This window comes from Triturus cristatus, chromosome 2_1 (genome assembly GCF_964204655.1).
Source record: "Triturus cristatus chromosome 2_1, aTriCri1.1, whole genome shotgun sequence".
In the NCBI taxonomy this organism is placed as follows: Eukaryota; Metazoa; Chordata; class Amphibia; order Caudata; family Salamandridae; genus Triturus; species Triturus cristatus.
Genome location: NC_140581.1, coordinates 523,244,891 through 523,270,351, shown reverse-complemented (window position 1 = coordinate 523,270,351; position 25,461 = coordinate 523,244,891).

Sequence of the window (25,461 nt, the reverse complement as noted above, 5' to 3'; positions counted from 1 at the left end):
AGAATTAAATTCTTGCATGAAATGATACCGTTTATGATGTATTGATGTAAGGTTCAAAACTACGAGGTCCAGAATGCTATGCTTTGTAATTGATGACATCAACAGTCACATGATTGATACCGATTGTTTTTATTGGTTAATTTCAAAAGTGTAACGACAACCGTGATCAAGCTATCAGTGGATGGTGAAACGCGTTGGTTTGTCTTAAGACTGGAAATCTATTAAGACGAATAAAGAACTGGGATTGAAACCAAATAAACCGTGAGTGCGTGCTAATTGGTTTCCTACCAGGGAACCGTCGGAGGATGTTATGACGGCACAGCTCGGCCGCAGCATTGCACCGGATAGAGAAGCGCCAGGGGCCCCTTGAAACGGAGCGGAATTGTGGAGATATATATATATATATATATATATATATATCGGCAAAGCACTCTCCTCTCTCGTATCCAACCAGCTGAGCAGAAGGGAGCACGGACCACAAGATTCTTTTCAAATATCTGTTCGTTTATTCAAGACTCAAACAAACAAGGCAGCCATTACGCGTTTCATCCCTCCTGGGGGACTTGATCACATGACGCAGTTTATCCAATGGCATACGGTATTTAAAGGAAAAACATTTTTTTACATTTTATACATCATGTCATCTGATTGGGCAGTACTCCAACAAAGGTTTCCTTTATAAATTTCATTTCCGCTTGATGGTTAATCAGCATAGGTGTATGGTAGCTCATTATTATTTGAACCTTCACTTGAAATTTCAGGATAAATCCTGTTATGCTCACCTTTCAATTTTAGTAATATCGAGCTATTGTTATTTGAACCTTCACATGAAATCTCTGGCTGAATCCTGTAATGCTCACCCTTAAATACTAGTGATATCGGTTCAGAAAATTTGGGCCCAATTTATTGGTAATCCCAAATAAAAATATGATAAAATTGAATAAAATGCAGAAAAATAACACTCATGTTGATCCTGATGGTATGAGGTTAAATAATTGTCACTGGTGCTACTTATGGCTTCTCAAAAGTTTAAGAGACAAAAAATCATGAAATATATAAATATATAAAAAATGACGATAAATGAACATATACATATATTTTAACACAATCTGTGTGTATATCTGTTCAAAAATGTCTCTTATTGTGTTAGAGCCCAACATATTCTAAAATTCAGTCATATGAATAAATATCCTGAATAAATATATTTAAATAACAACAATTCATAATTAGGATGGTTAAAAGGTTAAAAAGTCAATTGTGCATAAATATATATATAATAAAACACACATAAATATACACAATAAATAATGAACCTTAAATATTAAATATTAAATACCACAATATCTAAAACCATCAATTGTTCATGTCTCCAAGTTATCCATGTTGGTACACACGTTGCCTCATCAATTTGTGGAAAAGATTGTCTTTTAAGCCTAAGAGATCTACCTTGAGTTGAGTAGAATCAACTTGATCAACACTTTGTGATGAGCAATTATCCCAATTTATAAGTGTAATGAACCTCTGTTAGTACCTGCCTGTTAGATGACAAACAATAGTGAAAGACTTAGTGCCCAACATGGTGAAACAAGATTTTTTTCTTTTTTTCTTAAAAACATGTACTTAAAATAAAATATAGGTACATATAAAAACATTCATATTTGATTATGTGCTAAAAAATACCTAAAAACACCGTGATAAAAACTAGTGTGGTTGGAAGAAAGGGAGAGGTAGATGTTTCAGGTGGCGACAAATGGGGACCCTTAGTTTTATAATTGTAAAAAATACCAATGAATGTGTCATTGCCACAATAATCCCATAATTGTGGTTTGTTAAGGAATGTTTATGTATTGAGTAGTTCAATGGTCCAGGCAGATGTTATTCCATAGCGTGGCAAGAAGGCTAAAGCGACTCAAATATTGGAAAGATTGTAAACGGACAACCTGGTTATAGACTTGCATGTAGCTCCTCAGAGCTATTAAGTCCATTTGGATGTTTGCTGTCCAAATTTAAAATGTAATGCATTTCCAATAATCTAAGGGACTTTTCCCTGTCACCCCCTCTTTTATTTTTAGTGACAGAATCTATAAAAAAGTATTTGAGGTCTTTGGGGTTGCCCTCATGCTTTTCATGAAAGTGCCGTGCTACCGGGTATGCCTGGTCCTTATTCTTAATAGCTCGTAGGTGTTGGAGTACCCTTTTGTGGCCTGGCAGTATAGTACTCCCTATGTACCTTAAATTGCAGGGGCACTCCAGCACATACACCACATGGTCTGTCTTACAGTTAAGGGCTTTGGTAATGACTTTGTCAGGGCCGCCAAAAGGAGTTGGATAGCTGGACAAGGATACGCCATGCTGACAGGCCTTGCAGGTCTTACATTTAAAAAAGCCTAATCTTTGGGCCAGCCAAGATCCCTTGGCTGCAATTCCGCAAGGATCATTGTCAACAAGAGAATCCTTCATGGAAATCCCTTTCCGATAGGTCAATGAGGGTTTTTTTGGTACCATTGTGCCAATGATTGGATCTTGTTTGACAAGGTACCAGTGTTTGTTGAGGATTTTTCTCACTGACATTTGGTGATGATTGTAATCTAGGATGAATCTAAAGTCATCAACAGTATTGTCAGGGACCAAAGGCTGTATCCTCTTGTCTGGTATTATATCTGTGTTTTGGAGGTTAACTTTTGTGAGAGCTTTGTCTAGGCATTTCTTGTTGTATCCTCTAGCCCTGAATCTGTTAATGCAATCCTGTTGTGCTGCTTTCAAGGCTTCTTGGTGGCTGCAAATGCGCTTGATGCGTAAGAGCTCACCATAAGGGATGCTCTGTATAAGATGGCTTGGGTGCGCACTGCTTGCATGTAGGATAGCATTTCCCGCCGTGGGTTTCCTGTGTAGCCTAGTTTCTATTTTGCCTTGTTCCACATAAACTTCTACATCCAGAAATACTATATTTGTTTTGCTTGTATTGGATGTCGCGAGCAGTTTTTTCTCCCATTCACATATCGCTGTTTTAAAGAGCATACAGAAGTTTTTCGCACAGGTGAAAAGTGCGACCACAATGGCAGTCATTCATTACTATCCAAGAATGTCCAACTTCACGGCGCTTCTAAGCTTACAGCCCCCAATTTTGCATCCTTTCTTAAAAGGACGCCAACTCCCACAATCAGACCAACATTCACACAGCTTTCTAACGGCAGTTATCTGCTTCTCAATAACATGCACTCCTACGGTATGTGAGCTGGCATACCGTATGTTCTTACTGTTTCAAACCGAGTAACTTCCTGTGGCAATGTCTATTCCCACCCACACAAACTAACTCCCAAACTTCAACTTGGCCTTCAATCCCTACTTTGAAAACAGATTTCATTAAACAAACCACACTGAAAGCGCTTTTGTTCACAACAGAAGTGTCCCTCACTACTGCAAAACAAATTTATCGACTGCAGATACCACAAACTTCAAGTAAAATACACTCCCTTTTAAATACGAACTTCCCATTACACTTTGTGAATTGCTACACAATTTTCAACACATGTCACACTCAAGGTCTGGCACACTTTTTTAACATGGTCTCCTACAGCCTTCTAACACGCTTTCAAACTGTTCTTCTTTTAATACCAGACTACATTCAGACATTCTTTCGATCATCTCTAGAATAACAGGAACAATGCCCATAATTCTCACCCTCTTTATGGCCATCCTACTACTAATTCTACTACTAGAAATGGCTACGCTCTCTATGGTAACAACTATGTCCGACAGAATATGCCTCTACGCCAAGCTACAACAATACTGTAAAATAATGGAAAAACTTTTCGGCTGCCTGCCTCTATCTATAAACGGAGCTAGCTACAACATAACATTTATCTACACTTATGCAATATGCGTACAACCATCGTTTGATTGCAAAACTTGCCCATTCGACTGGCAAATGGATGTATGCCTTGCCAACATCTCAACAATTGCTCCAGATATCCAGCAGTTAATGGAGTATCTTGAAAACCATGAACGTGATTGTTATGGCAGTGGAGCAATGGCGAAAGCAATGTAAAAAGGAATCGCAGCGCAGTGGTATTCCTGCGCAGCCGCGAAAGATCTCCTGCAACGTGCGACCTTTCACAACATCGCAGATTGCCTGCCCATTCAAATTACCACTCCAACATTCAAGGAACATTACTGTCCCTTTGAGGATATGAATTGGATCGCTTCGCTTTTCTCACACGATGGCAATAATAGCCTCTTGGAACATTACGCATCTCAAGCAGCTGAAGAACGTCTGGACTGGAATCTCCAAGACTTGTAAGAAACTCACATTATTCTTGAATGGATTTTTTTCCATCTTTTTTGACTTTTTCCTTTAAATTTTTTATAATACACTTCAATCCTACTACTTTGATATAATAACTTTCTAAGTATACTCAGACATTCGAAATCGATCCTCATTATTCCCCCTTACGTCTCCAGTCTAACCAGGAATCGGTGATGTATTGTCTATGCAAATACGCTATTTACTTCCAAAATTAACCTAAACCTGACACCCATTTAAAACCACGTCTATTCTTTGTGCACACACCTCTCTGCCTGCCTGTTATTCACAAAGCCCTTTCACACAATTTTACTCAAAGTCAGCCTCTGCTCAGAGCCTCACAATAAAAATGTAAAAAACGGCTTTGTTTAGGAACTGGTTGGCACAGTGTGGTAATCGTAAACTACCTTTATTTTCCTTATACAATGTATTTATTCATGTCTAATAGCTATTCTGTAGGTCACATAGAACTGTAGCATATAATGTGCAATTCACTGTTGCAGGAGCTTCGATTTGACTACAGCAGAAGCAATTGTAGCTTGTCTAAGCTTGATGCCTTAGCTCTCTACACAAGAATGTTTTTTTGAAACAGCTGAAGACAAAAAAGTACGGTTTGACTACAAAGGTACCGAATGTGCTTCTCAGAAGCGAATTGTTTGTATTCATCCTCAAAGTTCCAAAGTGGGTAGAATTAGTACTAATTGTGAAACGCACCACATTGAATCTACTGTACAACAGATTGCTCACTATTCTACTGTTGCTCATTTTCTGTTACAAAAAAGCACTGCCAAGGTACATAAAAAGTTTAATGACTACATTTTGCTATTTCTTTTTTATTTATTTCTTTTCTTAAACGATACATTTGGTAATCGTATCCTACCTTTATTTTCTTTATAGAATGTAGAGTCATTCAAGTGTAATAGCTATTATTTATTTCACATGCCACGGTATCATGTAACATACAATTCACCGATGCCGGAGCTTACGTTTGAATACAGCAGAAGTGGTTCAGCTTTGCATCAGCTGGATACCCTAGCTCTTGCACCAGTGGGTCAAATTATGGCACTGAAATAAAGACACTTTCTATATAATTTTCAAACTCCATCCCTTTATTACACACAACCACTTTCTTAGACACAACTCATTTTACCATTTTACTTCTCTGGCATTGCAACATTCTGCATTATATTCTTCACGATTATTCCTTTATTCCTGCTTCCTAAAACACTACATTCCACTCTTCAGACCAATAGGGATGAGTAGTTAATTTCACACTCCCTGTATAGAATAAACGCACACTAACACTACTTACACAGGTATGCTACAGCAGCCAGTATTCTACAGCGCCCACAGCACATCACTTCACAGCAATAAACTCACGACTTACACTCACAGTTTCATCCCCGAGTCTTCATACCGATATCACTAAGTACTTTGCTTCCCACTCCCGCTATACTCTAAATGCATACTAACACCACCTGCACAGATATGCTACAGCGCCCAGAGCACATCACTTTACAGCACTCAGCTCACAGTTTAGACTCACGGTTTCATCCCAGACTGTACCGGCACCTCACCTCAGCACCATCTCACAGTGGGCAAAACAGCACTTTCACACCAGTAGGGATAAATAATTCACTTCACACTCCCTCTATAGCACACCCTACCCACCCTACAAACCTCACAGCGCTCCTACCCTCCTCTTTCCCACGTTTTTCTCCCTTTTTTCCCCTTACTCGCTTGAACGGAATCACAAAATGGCGGCCAACACTTCCTAGTTGCAACCGCTCGCACCGCTCGCTGCCAATCACCGGCAAGCTCGTGCTCATAACGCCTCAGCCAATCAGATGGCAGAATTCCCAAATATCGATATCTGTAAATTTGGATATTTCTCAAAAACTACTGAACGGATTTACACCAAATAAACAAAAGCATGCTTTCTAGACCAAGACCCTTCTCCCTTCCAAATGTGGGGTAATTCCGTTCACCTGTTCGACCTGTAACCTTGTCTAAAGTTTCCTATGGAAATTAACATTGAAAAAACACATTTTGGGACCCCTTTTTTCTCGGCCCCCCTTCACGAATCACCCCCAAACTTCCAACATAGGAGCTGATCTCAACAAAGAATTAGTTTTGAAAATTTTGCAACGATTTGTCAATCGGCGCCAAAGTTATTGGGAATAGAATGTTGCCATTTTCCTATAGTAACTAGGTCCTGACTATAACTACCTACTGGCGACCGTAATATAATGTGATCAAGGCCGCATGTCTGGCGGCCGAAACGCGTCATTTGGACATTTGATGCTTGAATAAATCATCACTAACTTTCAACTTTGTCTGCGGAGTCTGTTTCCTGGTGTTGCGCCGCTCCTGTGGATGGTTGTACCCCTAGGATCCTGTTGTGATGTATATATATATATATCACCTACTGGTGGTCGCCAGTGGGTAGATATAGTTAGGACCTATTTTCCATAGGAGATCCGCAACATTCTATTTGGAATAACGTTGGCGCCGATTGACGAATCTTCGCGAAATTTTCCAAACTTTTGGCCAGCTCCGGTCCGCTCCTATCCTGAAAATTTCACGGTGATTCGTCAAGCGGGGGCCGAGAAAAAAGGGGGGTCCCAAAACACGTTTTCCCCATGCATTTTCTTATAGGACCTGTTGACGCAGCTACAGCCCGAACTGCTCAACGGAATTACACCAAATTTGGCAAAGAGGTAGTCCTCAGTTCAGACTCGTGTCTTTTGCTTAAATGGTGTAAATCCGTTCAGCAGTTCCTGAGAAAATTACAGTTAAAGGTACATATATATCTATGGCCTCGGAGGATCCGCGCACCCTCCCCGCACCCAGCGCGCACCCTGCCGTGCACAAGCTGAATGCTAATTGGCTGCCAACACTCTGAATCAGGAAGTGTTGGCAGCCATCTTGTGCCTCGGTAGAACCGAGGCAAAAGAAAAAAATGAAAAAAAGGCGCACAATGCGACAGGGGGGCAGGGTAGAAACACCCTGACCCCCTAGGCCTGCTCAGGGGGTCTCACAAGGACCCCCAAGGCCAAAAAAAAAAAACGTTTTTTTTAAAATCGGGGGGGCCAAGTCCCGGGGGCATTTTTTTTATAGTATTGGGGGGCCCAGAGGGGCCCCCGGGACCACCACCCCCCAGGGCTTTAAGTTAATGTATGCGGGGGGCTCATGGCCCCCCCGCAGCCTGGGGACCGCCACCCCCCGGGGCTTTTTGTTTTAAAAAACAAAACCTGTGTGGGGGGGCTCGAGCCCCCCCCACATGGCCCAGGGACCGCCCCCTCCCCGGGGCACTAATTATTTAAAATAGGGGGTCCGTTACAGACCCCCAAGCCCCGGGGACCACCACCTCCCGGGGCTTTTAATTAAGTGGGAGGTGGGCCGAACGGCTCCCCTCCTGGAGCCAAAGATGGCCCTGGGGACCGCCACCCCCCAGGGCCGGCTCCTGGAGTGTCCCGGGGTGCCCACCCCTGGGACACTGGTGTTTGCAATGGCAGGGCGGGAGCCTCGCGGCTCCCACCCTGCCATTGCAAACTGCTTTGCTTCATTGAAACGAGAGCAGGGAAACCTGCTCTCGCTTCAATGAAGCAAAGACGATTGCTTTTCCACATGGGGAGCAGCATGTTAGCTGCTCGCCATGGGGAAAAGCAATGCCGGCTCCCGCAGGAAGCGGGGAGCCGGCTGGGACCGTGGGGGGATTGGGACCCCCCCACGGTCTCCAACGAGATGGCCAGGCCCCGGGCGTGGGGTCCCTGGGGCCGGTAGTGGCCCGGGAGGGGGGCCCTGCGGCCCCCCTCCTAAAAATTAAACAAAAACAAAAAAAACAGCCCGGGGGAATGGGGTCCCCGGGGCCTTAAGTGGCCACAGGAGGGGGGCTACGCAGCCCCCTCCATAAAAATATATATATTTTTTTAAAAAGGCCCATGCCCCGGGGGATGGAGTCCCCGGGGCAGATTAAGGCCTCGGGAGGAGGGCCACGCGGCCCCCCTCGACAGTTTTAAAATAAAAAATTAAAAAATAGGGGGCAGGCCCTGGGGGATGGGGTCCCCAGGGCCAAAAAATAAGAAAAAGAAGGGGGGCTACACATCCCTCCTTCTTAAAAATAAAAATAAAAAAAAAACAGGATCGGGGAGTAGGCCATGCCTCCTCCTTTCATCACTCTGCAAACGCGCCCCCTGGCGCGTTTGCAGAGGGGGAACGAATTCCCCTTCAATACTGGGGGTCCCTGGGGGCCAACTAGCCCACCAGGAACCTCCAGTAAGCGCCACGGAGCTCTGTTGCAGAGTGTTGTAAAAAGGGGCATGGCCTCTGAATACCTCTCTGCAATGCAGCTCCCTGGCGCATACTGGAGGTACCTGGTGGGCTAGTTGGCCCCCAGGGGACCTCAGGATTGAAGAGGAATTAATTCCCCAACTTAAAACACGCCACAGGGCGTGTTTGCACACGTCACCTCAGGCCCCTCCCCCTTCCTTCACCATTGTACAAATATTCCTCTAAAATCAGCTGAACTACAAATTCCGATTTATTCACCTGTAATCAGGAGAGAATCCAGGGCTACATCTTTTAGCCCAGCACTGACCCTGAAAAGTAATTCTAAGCGTACTTACCAGTAACTTGTATTTCCTTCCATAGGAATCCATTGTGTGGTTTTCAGCAGAAACGTTTCTGTCTATTTTCACAAACTAAAAATATTCCTAAAAAATCGTCTGTATGACTTAAAGACATTCTTTCAACTGAGTAAGAAAAAGTAACAATAACACTACTTACCTGCTAAGTGAATTTTCTGCCATAGGATAACATTGGTGATTCTATGTGAACATTTTTCGAAGTGTCAACTTTTAAAATACAATAATATTCCTTAAAAATAACTAATGTAACCAAAACGCTTTTACTCAACTGTTTACAGGAGATGTCCAAGGACTGAATCTACGATCCAGTCCTGTGGTTAGAAAAGTAATCCATAAAGTAACTAATTGCATTTAACTAGACATTCACATTGAGCTCAATGTTGCTTTGTGTTTGAAATTGTGTTGCCCATTGCAACAACTGTAACTACTGTATTTAAAAGTCTGTTGCCTATTTGCCAAGTATTTAAACTAAAGTAATTCATTCTGAGAAAGTATATTTTGTATTGTAATGTATAATGTAATTATAATGTAATTAAAAAAAATATACCTAAAAATAAATAGTTTAAAAAATGTAGTAAATCAGTATAAAAAAAATCAGTATAACAATTAATACATTAAAAATTGTCATTTACAAAACCTTTGAAATTCACTGAAACAACCATAGGTTTCAGGCCTGATATAGTTAGGAATTAGCATTTAAAAAACCTTTAAAATTCACTGAAAAAACCATAGGATTCAGGCCTGATATAGTTAGGAATTAGAAGTTAAAAAACCTTTGAAATTCACTGAAAAAACCATAGGTTTCAGGGCTGATATAGTTAGGAATTAGCATTTAGAAAACCTTAGAAATTCACTGATGTCATCAGTGATGTCACTGACCATGTCATGAATGATGTAATATGTGACATCATCAGCAGTGGATTGCGGGAGCGCGAGATGTGGTTAGTACAACTAACTATATCGGAGGAATTTCAATGGTTTTGTTCGAGTGAAATGTCCAGCTAACTATAACACCCCTAAAACCTATGTTTTTTTCAGTGAATATATATATATATATATATATATATATATATATATATATATATATATATATATATATATATTCATCCAAAACGCCCCAACGGAGAGAAGCCACGACACTCCAATAGTTCCAAGCACAATTTAATTGGCAGCTTGCACACGGGATTCAGAAGAACATGCACAGCACGATATCAGCCATACGCGTTTCAGGATTCACATTCCCTTCTTCAGTGGCTTTGTGATGCAAATGAAACGAACAGATTGCCTTCACCCTCTTTAACTGGGAACCTGCCTCAGTGGGCGTGGCCAATCACCTGGCCTTCTGGGTCCTGTAGTGCTCGGCATGTTTAACTACATTGAGTCCGTTCTTTCAAAAACATTAAAACACAATGTCTATTCCCAAATGGGTCTGGGCACATATCTGCCGAATTACCAGTCTCTGCTTTGCAGCTGCCAACCGGAACAGTGTTCCCCAAAGCGCCAGCATAGATAAATGATTGCACAGGATCTGCTCTTATGCAGCGGGCCCCTCTCCTAAGCGGCTGGGCAACAACCGCTTTCTAAATTCATCCAAAACGCCCCAACGGAGAGAAGCCACGACACTCCAGTAGTTCCAAGCACAATTTAATTGGCAGCTTGCAGACGGGTTTCAGAAGAACATGCACAGCACGATATCAGCCATACGCGTTTCAGGATTCACATTCCCTTCTTCAGTGGCTTTGTGATGCAAATGAAACAAACAGATTGCCTGCACCCTCTTTAACTGGGAACCTGCCTCAGTGGGCGTGGCCAATCACCTGGCCTTCTGGGTCCTGTAGTGCTCGGCATGTTTAACTACATTGAGTCCGTTCTTTCAAAAACATTAAAACACAATGTCTATTCCCAAATGGGTCTGGGCACATATCTGCCGAATTACCAGTCTCTGCTTTGCAGCTGCCAACCGGAACAGTGTTCCCCAAAGCGCCAGCATAGATAAATGCTTATATATATATTGCATTAGAAGCAGTGCTCGCCATCTACAAGGTCTCTTCCATCTATATCTCATTTTGTAAAAAATTCCTCTTCAATCAGTCTCAGAAAAGAAGCGCTGGCACACTCTGAAGAGAGTGTTTTAAAGTGCAGTAGTGCAATTTATTCCACGTTTAATAGTAGGTGCCTAGCTTTAAACTTGGAATAAATTGCACTACTGCACTTTGAATCACCCCTAAGGTGCCTGCATTTATTTTCAGAGACTGAATGAAGAGGTATTTTGGGAGATATATATTTCTTTGTATAAGAGCAAATATTGCACCAGCAATCCCTGGCACTGAGGAGGACTACTTTGTATGTGTGTGCACATTGTGCAAGAACAGAATGCCGCGAGTCACAGTCAAGTAAGCAATAGCTGGAAATGGGCTAGCCCCCTGCGCCCTGCTGTATGCTTCAGTAGGTGAAAGAAAAATGTGATTGACACAACAGAAGACCAATGAATTGAAGAGTGGTGACTGAAAGCCCCTATGAATAAGCATGAATAGTATATACTTTTTGGGTAAAAACAAAAGGTCTTGGCTATGCCAGACCTAATAAACATGGTAAAAAGGCCCATTTAAAGAGCTTTTGATGATAAAAAACAACTTAAAATTGCATGCACTAAACGTCAATTGACTGCGCATCCTCTGTTCCAGAATGGGCTTGGTACTCTTGACAAATCTAAATCTGATTGTCCCTTTTTGCTCTGATGAATATGGGGTTGTAGCCGAAGGCACTTCCATTTCCCATCTTGTTTGACTGCATCAAATATATCTGAAACAATAGCACTATGTTGAATTAGACATGGTAACAAACAACTGTTTGCAACAAAGGGTATAAAAGATTGCACAAAAGAGCGACACATGCTAAAAGTAGCAAACCTGCTGGGTGTTACGCATACAGGTGGCTTTTACGCTGAACATACTGTCAGTCAGGCACACAGTGTTTCAGATTAGTGTACTGGGTAATGATTCCTAGATCTGATTGATGAGTATAAATAATACACCAATGCTATAAAGTGTTCTGCACGCTCTTATGCCCTACATAATCATTTAGAAACGGAATAACTTTAATACTGAGGACAACACAACCAATTGACAACATTCCTGGTTGGCCATTTCCTGAATTACAGTTCCCATTACATTGTTTTGGAGCAAAATCCAATTTGTGGTCCTTTCAAGCATCCAGTTTGCCCTGCATTCTTGCACATATGCCCCCTACATGTCTGTTCACCTCATTCTTCTTCCCACCTTTCACTGACTCACTATGTTTTCCTGCTTGTCCTGATTTTCTTCCTTGAACTACCTTTGTTACTACGGTCACCTTGTTTGTGGCTTGACTCTTTCTTTTTCATTCAATAGAACTGTTTCTCTCTTGTTCATTTACTTTTACTACCTTTTTACATAACTCATTAACCTACAGTCTATTCAGGCCAACCTTCTTGCTCACCTGTTCATTGAACCATGAATTTTGGCACTTTACTGTTTCCTCTATTTATCATGCTCCCCTTAGTTATTTATAATTTGTTAATCTCCACCTTTTCTCTTGGTCTCTCAACTCCTCTATCGTGCTTCCCTTGCTTTTACTCTCCCTTTATCCACTGAACCACTCTGTCTTTATCCATTTCTTTGCCCAGTCGGCTAATCACTAAGGTAGTTTATTTCTTATACATCTACTTTCTGCTCTTCTGCACTATCTGTACCTAACTTCTATCCTTACCTCTCCAAGCACCCCTTCTTGAATCTTCACACCCTATAGATTATTATGTCCATAGGCATTGTCTGACTCTCCTCTCTCCTAAGTTTATTCATGGTGTACTCGTTTGAAGTAGTCTCACTGCCATGTGTACTTGAAGCATGCCTTCACCCTCGTGGGCTGACATCGTGGAGTTTAGTGCTGTGTAAAATTGTAAATATAAAAAAAACAACTTATTATAGTGTAATAAAGAAACAATAATATTAAAGAAACAATAATATTTGATTTATATTTAATCTTGGTCAGAGTTGTTGCTCAAATTCTTTTTTCTGTGGAACTATACAAAAATATCTTAAGACTTTGTGCAAATAAGCAGATCACACTGTGAATAGTACAGACCTTGCTAGCAAATCAATCCTGCTCAAATAAACTGCTCCTACTAAGAACGCTCGGACAACCAAAATACAGCAAAGCATCTGGAAGTTGGGGCTCTCGCTGACCTGACCATTCTTCAAAACGATTAAAGCTTAAAGTGCCTGATGCTAATGTGGAATAGACATCAACATAATATAAAGGTTTTCATTGTAACTGAGGTTGTAATCTTTTAGTAACAATTAAACATTGTTATCGTTTTGCATATATTATTAGTTTTTTATATTGTGTGTTTTATATGAACGTTGTGACAATAACAGCCAGCAGCTACTCGCCTCAAAAACGCAAATCTTTTGTTGGGCTCTGTTTCAATTTATTGCAATTGTGTGTGTAATGCAAGTACTACCAGAGCTATAATGATGTAATAAAAAGAGGAGTTATTGGTGCCCCCTAAAGCATGACTAATCTAACATCTAGTAAGATGGGACTGCACAGTTCTTTCAAGTTAATCAGTGCATATTAATTGAACAATGTATATAGGTGTGCCAAATCAGTTTGTTGCCGCTTATGAACTGTAGATTTTTTTACATTTAGGGGCAGTTTTACAACTTCTGGCGCTTCTCTGCAAATCAGCAGGGATGCGCCAGAACAGATGCGTCACGTAATCCCCCCTTGCACCACCACGGATGCGTCGCATTTACAATGTGGCGCATCATGGTGCAAGGAGGGGAAGATGCGTGACGCATCTTGTGGCGTATGGGTGGCACATTGCTGGAGTTGCGTTGCAAGTGCAACGCAACTCCTGCAATGCACAGGGGTCGCCCATACTTAACGTGATGCGTAACTCCTTACGCCTGCTTGAAGCAGGCGTAAGGATTTGACGCAGCAGCGTCGTAAAACTAACTCAGTGAAATCTTGTAGATTTCACTGCGTCAGTTTTACGGGGCTTTCCTGCGAGGGAACGCCCACCCTGCGACAGAACGCCCTCATGAAACCTGACGCAGGTTTCATGTGGTGCAGGGCTTTACAACGTGACGCATCTGCCTAGATGCGTCACGTTGTAAATAAGTCGCAACGTGGTGCATGGTTTACGCCGCCGCTGCGTCACAAAAGTGACGCAATGGCCGGCGTAAAAGTGTCGCAAGGGGCTTGTAAATCTGCCCCTTAGAATTCAAAGAGCCACGGAGAGCACTGCTGATAGGTCTGACCAAATTTAAAGAATGATCCTTTCTCAAAAAAAAAAAGGAACACGGAAGACAGCTGAATGTGCAGTATTCACCTTGATGCTTCCATCAACAGCAGACTCCAAGGACATGCTTAAATGCATCCAAATGTATCAGCTGTCTGGTGACGTCCTGTATCTAAGCTTTGAGTCTTGCTTGATAGTGCTACACATCCTTAGGCCAGGCAAGTGGTGCTTGGTGGTTTGTTTAACATGATTAACCCATTCATACATCGCCACGTAATAACGTTTAGAAAGCACAGATGAAAGAAGCATTAAAAGATGGTCAGAAATAAGAATGTGGTCTAAAAATGTACAAGCAGACTAATTTAAAGTCTTGAAGCTCAAAAGCACCAAAGCCATCTGGAAAATCATTTCTAACAATGTCTCACTGGCTCAATAGAGCATTTGTTGTGTCTATAAAGAAAAGGAGGTGATAAAGAAGACTCACTGAGTGGTCCTGGGTAGAGTAAGCATTCCGACACGTGACATGTCCCCTTTCAAGCTAGAGAAGGTAGAACGTCGGATTAATGAGCCATACCTTACACAGCTCAGAGAAATTAAATTAAATTGTCGTGATCATTTCAAAACTCAATTTGAAATGTGAGTCCATTCCTAACCAACGCCATGAATTTCATTTACTAATTTTGCAAGACCCTGGTCTTTTGGGCTATGACAGCCATATTCCCACTGATCAGAAACAAAGGTAATTACCAATCCCCTTGTGCTACTATTAACTTACCCTTATTGCCACTTGTACAAACGTGTTTGGCAAATTGTCATTAATACACTTGAAGAATTGGCCATTTGTCCATGATTTTATAACCGCGACTCACGAGCCGGTGGTGTGAAACCACAAACCCCAGGCTCCACCGATTCAGCTGCCTCATCTTCCAGTGCCTGGAGGCACTTCATATGGGCACAGAGCTCCCGCAGCGCGGGACGCGACTCACAAGCCGGGGTGCAAAACCACAACCCCCAGGCTCCACCTCTTCAGCTGCCTCATCCTCCCGTGCTTGAAGGCGCCTAATATGGGCACAGTGCTCGCGCAGAATGGGACGCGACTCACGAGCCAAGGGTGCGAAACCACAACCCCCAGATTCCACCGCTTCAGTTGCCTCATCTTCCCGTGCCTGGAGGCACTTAATACGGTCACGGAGCTCCCGCAGTGCGGGCCCTGCCCGGGCAAAGCCCGGGTCAAGGGTGGGCCCGTCCACGCCTATCATCGCCTGAAAGAGGCTGGGCTGGGTCACCCCCCTGACATCTGCTCTAGTAGGATCAGCTCTTGGAGACTGGAGTCTGGATCAGGATACACAAGGTACCGCATTTTTTACTGTGCTATTATCTGCTGTAATAGGTAAACTGGACACCAAGCAACCAGGCTCCTGTTTGACACTAGCATCTCGGGTGGTGTTATTGAGGGTTGTTTGCCCGTAATCTAGTATTGTTTCAATCCAGTGGCCATTTCTTAACCCCAGATACTTGCAACAATGGGGGAACGGACATGCCTCCCCAAACAGCAAGTCCTGCCCCAGCAGCTTAACTCCTCAGTGCCTCCAACTTCAATTGATAAGATGCTACAGAGGGCCATTGGTGCCGTGGCAACAGAAATTGAACTCACTGAAAGGCAGCTGTCCTTAACCCTGACCCTCATTTTACCGCGTCGGATATGGTCTCACCTCAAACCATCCCAGTCCAAGAAATCATTTCTCAAACTCCACAGTTCACCAACAATACCAAGGTGAGAGAACTACTAACTGTCTGTTCACGCAAAGGGGTTATCGACTCTGGGCCTGCCAAAAATGGGAAGCCTAAACAAGCAATCAGAGCGGGGCAAAGAGAAAAAAGCTCAATGATGGGACGCCCAACATTGGACGGAACTTGGATGACCCAGATATGAATATGGGCAATAGAGACAATGCACGAGTGCCTGTGGACTACCCACTATGGGTAAAGAACTTGGTGGTGGACTTACAGGTTCAATTTAGATATATTATAAAAGATAAGCTTAGTTCCTTAGTATCACAGGTAGATAAACTGACAAATGTATTTGAATCCTGGGTGGGAGGTTCAGTCTCAACCACAGAGAAAGAAACAGATGCTAGCTGCCAGGTTGATGTTGATGCCCAAGTACCTGGAATCAGGTCAAGACCCCCACATGCCCAAAATTCTATCTCCACCTCCGACCTTAATAGGGCTAAACATGAGACCAGGAGCAGAGATATGATACATCTTAGCACGGCAACCAAGCAAAATTATGTGAACCAGCACGGGCTCAGGCACAGAGGGGAGGGGGCTGGAAATGAGCCCAGCAACACGACTAGGGAAGAGAGTAGCGATCTGCCTTCCATTAACCTACCCCCGCCTCATCTGCATATGTTATCATTTTAGCAGATGTACCTGAGCTCAAACAAGGGCAGAGGGAAACGTATTTTGAATTGGCGAACAAATGCATGTTTTGGCTGGCAAGCTGGATGCAGTTCTCTTATGAGGATGCTGGAGAGATTCTCATGACTCATAGGGTTAGGAGGGTGGGAATTAGACCAAAAGATATGCATGGGGTTTGCATAGTGATCAACATTAAAAACCCAATGATCATTCAAAGCCTTTTATGTTTAAACAGTTATAGTCAAGATGAGGGAATTAGGTCTCTACCACTAGTGCATTTTTATCAGGGGTGGGCGGAATTTGCGTAGTCGCGCTACGCAAAGCTCTGCGAAACGGTAAAAAAATTTCTGCGAGAACGCAGAGTTCCGCGCACACACGGAATTGCTTGTTCCGCCCGTTTGCGATGCTTTTTTCCTGTTCGCGAACGCTGTTTGCGTGCTCGGGGGGTATTATCTCGTGAACACGCATTTTGAAAGCGCAAACAAACAAACAATTCCGCAAAGCCGCAGAATTTGTGGGAATTCCGCGTTCTCCGCGGAACACGAAATTACCCAAATTTCACAAATTCCGCGAGCGGAGCGGAATTTACCGCCCAGGCCTAACTTTTATATGCCACATCAAGCACTAGTAGCTAGTGCGCATAAGAGCCATGGACAGGGGCAGTGGAAGCAGAACCACCAGCATATAAGACAGTGGCATCAACCCCCCCAGACCTCTACTATATCATTTACCCACAGCAAACAGATATTGGGTTGATTGACTCACAGAAATGCAGTATCCGGAACAGGCAACTAGATGACAGGAGGAAACCAGGGAGAGGGTCACTTTAATCAGAGAGTTTTACTACCCAAGCACCACATTTGGGCTAGGGTAGGTGGTATGAAGGAGTCCCTTGTCACAGCCCTACCAGGTGGGAACAGGCAGGCAAGCTGTGCAGGCCAAACCGCTGTGGGGCTGTCGCTCAACGACGCTTTCATAAACCCACCCACAGAACTGCCACAAAGGTCAAAGCCCTCGCAATTTCATTAGACTCCAACCCACCAGTGTTCGCAGCTGTAAATAGCAAGGTCCTGAACAGAAACCTGCCTGTTTATCATACAGACCTAATAAAGCTAAGGGTCTTATCTTGAAATGTTGCAGGCCATAGAAATGAACTAGATAATCCCTACTGGGGGGCCTTTGTGGATTAACACAACATCTATATGTTCCAGGAAACCTGGGATAGGGAGGTGACACACCGGTTGGGTTTTGTGACTTTTAGAACAGCTGAAACCACTAGTGGCAAGGGTAGGCCTTCAGGCGGTCTTTGTATATGGGTTGGGTCCCATCTGGGCTGTTTAGTTAAGCAGACAGAGTTTTTTTCTAATGACATCCTGTGCATTCTTCTGACATTTACATCTAAGGCCAGAATTGCTCTGTTCAATGTCTACTCCAGACCTGTGAGCAACAGCCATGAATCACCGACCTTTGACCAACTGGCCGCTTCCATATCTACCATCCCCAATAATCATTGGTTGGTTATTGGCAGCGATTTTAATTGCCAGTTTGAGCACCTGAATGATTTTAATGGAGGGATTCCCATTGAAGAAGACCTACACTAGGCTGTTCCAGAAGCAAACATCCCGCCAACCCTGGACACCGTTGGTGCTCCAGATTAAATCCTTCACCTTGAACCACTCCTTAAGGGCATGTAATGGCCGAACCAAATCAGACACACCAGAGAACCATACTTTTAATCGACCTGGACATAGACTACATCTTGGTAGATATCAGGATGTGGCACTGGGTGGTGGACTTGGTTGTCTCGGCCCAACAATAATGCTCTGATCGTGGAGGCGGAACTGCCGTTTATTGAGAGAGTTTCTGGCTTAAATATACCACCAGATGATAGATTAATATTGACCAAAAACAGAAGAAGAGTCTGATGGTCAGCTATACAGCAATCCTGTGCTAGAATCGATACCCTTTATGATTCAGTTATCCCATGTCTAGTGGCAGCGGAACAGTCCATCTCTAGTGGTGGTACTTTTACCTCCCTAGCGCGGGTCGCAGAGACCCATGAGATGCTGACATCTACTCAGGCTAGTATATTTTTCCCACTGTCACATTTAAGTGGGCATAAAAAGGCCAAACACTCTTGGTTTAAGGATAGTTGTCGGAGGGCCCAGTTAGCCCTGATAGAGGCAATCAAATCTAAGGATAGACCCCTAATTAGAGCAAAGAGGGTGCTATATAGAGCAAGCATCACTGAAGCCAAAAACATGTGGGAGCAGGACAAGTGGGATTCCTTGAAGCAGGCCCTATCAGCTCATGACATGAAAGCTTTCTGGTGTATAGTTAATATGGCAGTAGTGAAGGGAAGCAGGCCATTGAACCAAATATTGAAGCCGATAAATGGAAACAACATTTTGAGGCCCTGTACTTAAGGTTGGTAGGATGAGGGCAACATTACAGCTAAAGATATTGCCCCACTGCAGGCCCTTCAGATTACTCTCACAGAAATAACAAAATAATTGCGTTAAGCAATATTGCCCCCTTCAAAACCACCAGGACTTGACAAGATCCGTACTGAGCCGACCATTTGGACCCCTTATGTGTGGATCCTGTTTAATGCTATACTGCAGGGAATGGCTATCCCAACAACGTGGGCCGGCACAGAAATTCTACCAGTCCATAAAAAGGGTTCACCGCTTCTTCCCTCCAACTACATAAGCTTAATTGACATTAGCCACAAGATCTTTGCCAGGGTATTATTGGTCCGTCTTCAAACCTGGATGGACGAACTTAAAAAATTTAGCCCATTACAAGCCGGCTTTAGGAAAAATACATCCACCATAGACCAAATATTCAGGCTTCAACTCTTGTACTGGAAAACAGGGTGGCAGTCTCTATCTGATCTTTCTGGATTTAAAATCCGCGTTCAATCTAGTACCAAGAGATAAACTGTGGGCCATTCTAAGTGATCTGGAGGTGCCGTTCTATCTCTGCTATATGCTTAGGCTTTGTCATGAAGGCAACTATGCCCAAATCAGGTTCGGCAAACATGGTGATCTCACCACACCTATAGCTATAGATAGAGGGGTGAGACAGGGTTGTATGCTCGCGCCCACCCTTTTTTGCATATTTATAAATGCACTTGTAGACTCACTGAATGCGGGGAAGGTTAACGATGCACCCAAGCTAGCAAGCAGAAAAATACCAGCAATTATGTTTGCCGACAATACTCTGTTACTCTCAAAGTCACCGATGGGCATACAGAGGATCCTTGACAACTTCAAGGCCTTCTGTGACAGTAGGGGTCTTGAGATTAACTGTCTAACAACCAAATATATGGGGCCCGATTCACAAAAGTAATCTGAGACAAAATCCTAACTTTATGACTTTCGGTATTCGCAAAGTGCATTTAGGAGTAGTAAATTTAGGATTTTTTCTCAGTTAACGTCCATTTTACTTAAGTTAAACTTTTTTTTTGTGTCCTCATTCTCCATTAGATAAACCAAGAGCAGTTCGGATAACTCCGTGGCCCCCCACTTAATTGGCACCAACTGGAGAGCTCTGTATCTAAATGGATACACTTTCCACAGAACCTCCCTGATGGTCTGTTCTATATCTCTCTGGGAACCTTGCAGAACAACCAGAGGGGTGAAGTAAATCAGTGTAGGGGCATAATCATGGGACTAATGCACCCTAACGATCAAAAGTACCCAGCCATTCCTCACATGGGGCCCAAAAATCTTTTTGCTTGCTCTTTTTTTCTAATATGGCTCTATCAAGCTTCATTGTATATTTAATAGAAAGTAGCCACTCTAGAAGCATCGGAGATATGCTTTTAACCCACAATTTATAGATCTCTCTTTGTGCAAGTAAAATCAGATAGAAAAATAACTTATTTTCCTCCAGGGACATTGACTCATAGCATGGAGACAACGCAAAAAATACCAAACTTATGCTCACCTGGATACTTAATCCAAACATAACTCCCATACCTCTACTTACAGTGGTCCAAAAATGATGCAACATTGGACAGGTTAAAAACATATGGACATCATCTGCGTTGACCTGGAGACATTTTGGACATTTTTGACATTTTGGCGTAGGACCCTTCGTGAATTTAGATATCTTTTAGGGAGACCAGTACACCCTGTGGAGACAAAAATATGGTTTCTCCGTAAATTTACAGCTTGAACTTTAGTATACTAGGTGTCATAAGATACTTGCCATAAATCTTCTGGATAGGCGCCAGGCAAGTACTCTCTCCACAGCTCCGATGGAAGTTTAAATTCGCCTTCTGCCAGGTCTAGCAAGAGCCAATATAGAATCGCCACCTCTTTCTTTTTCACAATTTTTCTCCTCAGGGTCTTTTCCAATTCATTGGTCACGCCAACTGTCATACCAATAGCTCTTGATTTGCCAATACTTAAATTTAGATAATCCATTATCTGTAAGTGTACTCAGAGCATCCCAAGAACGCAGAGAACCCTCTGGTACAAGTTGTTCCCAACGCAGAATTCCAGCTATTTTCAAAGGGGTTACCAGAGAGTCCTTAGTCCATTCTGGCGAACCCGGAGCATCCCAAATGGGTGCCAATGCACTATAATAGCTGATCTGTAATAGTTTTTTTAACCTTGGACCATGTAGAGGCTAAACCATTTAAGATCATTAGGCGAACTTTAAAAAAAAATTATTGGGTCACCATACTTGTATAAAAAGCCCTGGTTCCCTCCCTCGAGATCTAACAACATCTCCTTGAACATTATGCCTATGTCTGACCTATCTGGTACATCCATTAGCATTTTCCTGGCCCTCATTAGAAATACCCTCACATAAAAAACTAAGTCTGGCAGGCATAGCCCTCCCTTGTTGTTCTTTCTGCGTAACTTCTTCCATGATATTCTAATACCTTTCGATGCCCATATTAAACGATTTATTTTTGCCTGAAGTATTTTCAGGCCTCCTTCATTAAATGACAGAGGGATGTTTTGTATTAAAAAAATCAGTTTAGGCAGAACCATCATTTTTACTAAATTAACACTGCCAATTAATGTCAGAGGTAGATAGGCCCAGCTCATTAAGGAATTGTGTATTTCTTTATTCATTTTATGGAAATTTGTATCAATAATATCTTCAATATTATGCGTGATCATTATGCCCATATACCTTATCACTTTTTTCATTGGATAGATACTAGTATCTAGGTTCCAAGCCATACACTCAGTCTTTGCCGCATTGATTTCGTACCCAGAAACGTGACCGAACTGTTGTGCTTCCTTATAGATTATTGGGATTGCCGTGTTTAAATCTGATGTGAATACCATTAGATCATCGGCGTATAGCGCCACCTTCCTTTCCCAGTTCTTAAATTTAAAAGAGAGTATTCTGGGATGTTTTCTAATCGTTTCAGCTAGGGGTTCAATATATAAATTAAAAAGCAACGGAGATAACGGGCAGCACTGCCTTGTGCCTCTACAGATTTTTACTGGGGCAGATAGGTTCCCGTTCACTAGGATTCTGGCTATGGGAGCTTGGTATATCAGAGAAACTGTCCTACAAAAATGTTCTCCTATATTACATACTCTTAGCATATACTTTAAGTAGGCCCAGTTAACTCTGTCAAAAGCCTTTGTGGCATCCAGTGTTATAAAGGCCAGTGGTGTTATATATAGAGTTGCTAAATCAATTGCCCCAATCACGTTATAAGTAAGCTCCCGAAATCCTCTCCCCCGAACGAAATCTTTTTGATCCCTATGCAATAATCCCTCTATCACTCCATTCAACCTCTCTGGAAAAATCTTTGCTAAGATCTTGTAATCAATATTCAGCAGAGAGATTGGACGATATGAATCACATGAACAAGGTGGCTTTGAGGGTTTAAGAATCAAAGCTACTGTAGCTTAATTCCAAGATAGCGGTATATTTCCGCCCTCTTCAAAACTATGGGAAAATAACTTTGCGATAACAGGGATAAGTATTTCCATTAGCGCTTTATATAGTTCCACAGGTAGACCATCTGGTCCTGCAGCCTTCCCAGATTTTCCAGCTACTAGCGCTTTCTTAATCTCATTACTTGTTATCGGCATGTTCATATTATGAGATTGATCCTCAGTGATTCTATTCGGGAAATCTCGACTCAGCCAGTCTCTGATTTCTTTCTCCTGGACAATCATAAAGCCTCTACAATTTCTGACGGGGTCTTAAGTAAACTCCCTGAAATATCAGTGTTTACTTCATTGATGGTTCCTCTGGCAAGATCTTGTTTGGTCTTGCATGCCAGCAGCTTTCTATAACCCTCCCCATTCTCGAAGTGTGCTAATTTGCTTGCTGGCCACCTCTTTTTCAGCCTAAAATCAATTACACCGGTCAGATCTGACTTAAGGGACTGGAGGTTTGTTAAGATATCTTTATCCGAGGGATTACTCCCGTGAGTAAAGAGGGATTGCTCTGCCTTTTGAATTTTCTTCTCTATCCCTTCCACTTCAGCTCTGTACTTTTTCTGTCTGGCAATTTGGAAGGATGCTGAGTCCTCTTAAAACAGCTTGATATGTGTCCCAGACAATTTCTATTGGGGCAGTATCTATATTCGTTAAAAAAAGCTTTTGTCACCAGAATTAGCTTCTCAATTACATCTTCCTCCAAAAGAAAAGCACAATCTAGGGTCCATCTTCTATGGACCAATTTTGCTCGCACCTTGAGAGATAATGTTACTGCTGAGTGCTCCGAGAGATGTTCCCCTAAGTGCTTTATATCCTGCACCCATCCTTTCAAATCCAGACTCAACAGAAAAAGGTCTAACCTGGACTTGTGGCCATATTTCTTGTTATGGAAAGTATACCCTCACCTATTCCCCATTTTATCTCTCCAAACATCAATCCATGCTAATTGCTTGATAGCACTTTTAATTGTGGCTCTCATTTTAAAATTTTGGATGGCTCTACTTTTCAGTAATCTATCCAACACAGGGTCCAAGACCACATTAAAGTCGCCAGCCAACACTAGCGGGTCTGCGTAGTTTAACAGTTCAGAAAGTAGATCCCTGAAGGGAGCAGGGTTGTCTATGTTTGGGCCATAATATCCTGCCCCTGTAAATTTATATGCATGAAACTTAATTTTAGCTTGTCCACAGTGCTACACTCTAGAGAGATAGCTGGATTTCTCTTAATAACAATAGCCACGCCCTTGGTTAGAGTTTGTTGCGTGGTACAGACCACTTCTTGAATCCACTTTCTAGATTTGCACAAAGTCTTTAGCTCGCTCTCTGTTAAATGAGTCTCTTGCAGTATAAAAATCTGTTCCGGGACATCTCTCAAATATTGAAAAACCTTGTTGTGGTAATATGGTATTTAATGTTCACAATGTTGCTCTTAATTTATTTATTTGTTCCTGTCATTGGTGCGGGAACTAGAATGTAGAATGTAGAGTGGTATAGCTGGAGTGTTCTGTAAGTGACAGTTGTGGATGAACCTGCTGTGGTTGGGACGCTATGATGGAAGTACTTGAATAAAGAAGACTTCATCTACGCTACAACTACGTGTCATCCTACTTATTACACTGGCGACGACCGGGATCGAAGAAATAGAAACTCGTGGTGAACCTTCATACTTCACGCAGTTGAATTCCTCGACGTTACTTTGCTGTGAGGTGAGATCTGACCAGTAAGCGTCGTAAGCGTCCTAACACACCGAGTTCTGTTCCCGTTTGAAATGCCTGTCCCAGCTGAGCTTCACGCTCGCTCTGCTTAAAGACTATCACTTCTCTCCTCGCAACTTTTAATTTGTGATTGCTGCCCCACACTGTAAATTTTTTTTTGTTAAGTCTGACTCCACGCTCACTTAACTGCCTGCCATCCCGATCTTTTAATCTAATTTTTGTGACGTACCCACTTATTGGAAGCTTCGGCACTCTCGGAATCCCTCCGTTACCAGTTTTGTTTCGTTGATCATACTACTGCCTTAAGATCAACACGAGGATCCTAATTTTACATGGTGCCGCGCGCTGTATCGAGCGCGTCTTGCTGAGACTTTCTCGCACAACGCTGTGAAAGACGCCGACTGCAACATCAAGAGTGGCATCACCTTAAGAAATCATCTAAAGGCTTCGGACTGCGCCCTCTAGAGTACCGTCACCTTCAAGAAACGTGCTGATTTAGGAAATGACACACTTCCTAATTCAACGCTGTTGTGTTTCATGTTTCCTAGCATTTGATTCTATTTTCTGAATACCTACAGCCACTCAGCTGCTTGTTTCCACGATTCGCTGACAAGCACAGCTTCTCATTTATCTTGCGCTGACAAACACAGCCTTTTGTTTGTCATATTTCAGCTGCTTGTTTCCACGATTCGCTGACAACCACAGCTTCTCATTTATCTTGCGCTGACAAACACAGCCTTTTGTTTGTCATATTTCGCTGGCAAACACAGCTAAAGGGAAAATGTTGTCAATCTTTATTGTTGCTATTAATTTACATGTAAATGCGGGATTTATTTCATGTCTGCTTTACTATACAGTTGATCATTGTATATTATATTATTTGACAATATTACCCTTTATATATATATATATATTTTTTTTTTAAAATGCAGAATGTAACAGCAGCACCATTTTTTCTTTCTGATCCTGGGGATCCTCCAATACGCTGGTCAAAATGGAAAAAAGTATTTCTAAATTATGCCAGAGTTTGCGGGGTGACTCTAAGCGCAGAGAGAACATTTTCACTTTTGTTACATTGTTTAGGATCAGAGGGTCAAGATGTTTTTGAGCACCTTCCAGATCTTGAAGAGGATGAAGCCGATAATCTTAATGAATTTGAA